We start from the raw sequence: 2202 nt of genomic DNA, 5'->3' as shown, positions 1-2202 counted from the left end.
TGGAGCCTATCCCAGCTGACATTGGGTTAGAGGCGGGGTACACCCTGGACAGGTCACCACACTATCACAGGGCTGACACATAGAGACAGACAACCATTCACACTCACATTCACACCTACGGACAATTTAGAGTCACCAATTAACCTGCATGTCTTTGGACTGTGGGAGGAAGCTGGAGTACCTGGAGAAAACCCACACTGACACAGGGAAAACATATAAACCCCACACAGAGGGGCTCCCATACCCTGGGATTTGAAAACCCACACTGGATTCGAACCTCTTGCCTGAGGTGACAATGCTAACCACTGTACCACCGTGCCGCCCCAGTACCCAACAAGGTGAAAATCTTTCTAGAGCAAGTCTAAAAGTCTCCCTTGCAGGGCAGTGTGACATATTAGCACCATACCATTTTAGATTGTAACTTCATCAAGTCATCATGTTATTATGCCATATTCATATCTAAAGAGGGGCTTACCTCCATAATGTCTATTCCACCATGTTTCCATCATCAAGCATGGCCAAAATAAACACTTTGTACCTGTTGTGGAAGTCAAAGCTACATTGGAAAACCAAATGCTGTTGATTCTGGGTTGACAACATCAACAAGAGACACACGCCTCGGTGAACTTCACCACCGTCTCCAGGAAGTGCGTCTGGATGATGGCCACACTTTGGCTGAACAGCATCACGAGAATCTTAATGCTGACAGGCTTGTGCAACACAGCGTCCTGCAAATTTCTTGCACAAGTTTAGAGACTTCAACAAAGGCAAATAAGCCAATGACGCAAATTTTGGGTGTTTGCATCATTTGCGTTGTGTCAGTACATCATTTCATTCTTTTTAAGGTACAGCCCTGCTGTATGCAACCAGTTCCCATAAACTTGTATCCACAGCCTAATTGGCTGTCTTGATGTGAACACTGTTTGACTTTTTCAAACTGTCACACCCTCTCATCAGCGTGCTTTGACCAGTGAATCACTTGCTTTGATCACACAATGAACAGGAGCAAATTTTAGGTTGTGTATAGTGAGCTGCACCTTCATTTCGCTTGCTCGACTCAAATTTGCGTCTCTTCGCATCATTGCATTGACTTTGTATGTAATCGTATCGTGCAAAAAAAATCTCTACATGTTTGGTGTGAACGCACCTCAGGATGACCACATGACTGAATTATGAATGATTAATGGGTGAACAAATGCAAAATTAGAAGAACTGTAAAATCAAGCTCTAACCATGCAGAACAAAAAGCTCTCCAGGTTCACACCAAAGTTCTTTAGATTCATGTGTGTGTGTGTGTGTGTGTGTGTGTGCCAGCAGGTCATACAACCCCTTTTAACAAATTGTAGGCTACACTATACATCCTGCCAAATTGTCTTAGATCCTACTACAACACACACACACACACACACACACACACACACGCACACACACTCCACCTCTCGGGTTGTTGGCATGGTAAAGACTGAGAGGTGTCCAGGCTCTCCAAATTCCTGGTTCTTCCCTCTTTTTCTGTCCTTGGGACTCAGTTCACTGCAGTTAGATGTTCTATTTTTAAAGCTGCAAAGTCCTTTTGCCCCGCTGTAGACAAGTGCATACAAGTTAACACAGATACATAGCCTAACTATTTACCACTGCATCAAACCCTTCAACACAAATAATCAGCAATTTCATAAACTTAAATGATATAATTGCTGATTGTAATCACCCTCCATAAGCCACTATGAGTATAAAGAAAAAGATTTCCAAAAACCATCTAATGGTAAACCTTTCAATATTGCACATGGTCCTGTACAAATCAAAGAAATCAATATAAACTGTCCCAAAAATAACACAAAAGGTGTGGCAGAGTCCATCAAAACCATCCTGACCTTCTCCCTCTGTAGACTTTGTGGCCCTAGAAAAAAGTTTACAGTATTTCCTCCACCACTGGAGGTCTTTGGCCATGTTTGCACCTGGTACTAACGTGTGCTGGGTGATCTGATCTCAAGTGTACAGCTCTAAGTACAATTGTAAATACACCCAATGCCTCCTCCATGCGTCTTGAAATCTGATCGATTAAACCACATTCGGAGGTGGTTTGGACTGCATATGGCCACATTCTTTCAGCAGTGTGAACACTAAGTGTCCTGGGCCATATTGACGGACCGCCTACTCAGCTGATGTCCTTGCTGACTCCCCCACAGACAAGCAAACTTTTTGTTG

Source organism: Epinephelus moara, chromosome 19, assembly GCF_006386435.1.
Source record: "Epinephelus moara isolate mb chromosome 19, YSFRI_EMoa_1.0, whole genome shotgun sequence".
NCBI classification, from domain to species: domain Eukaryota; kingdom Metazoa; phylum Chordata; class Actinopteri; order Perciformes; family Serranidae; genus Epinephelus; species Epinephelus moara.
Note: the sequence above shows the minus strand (reverse complement) of the source record.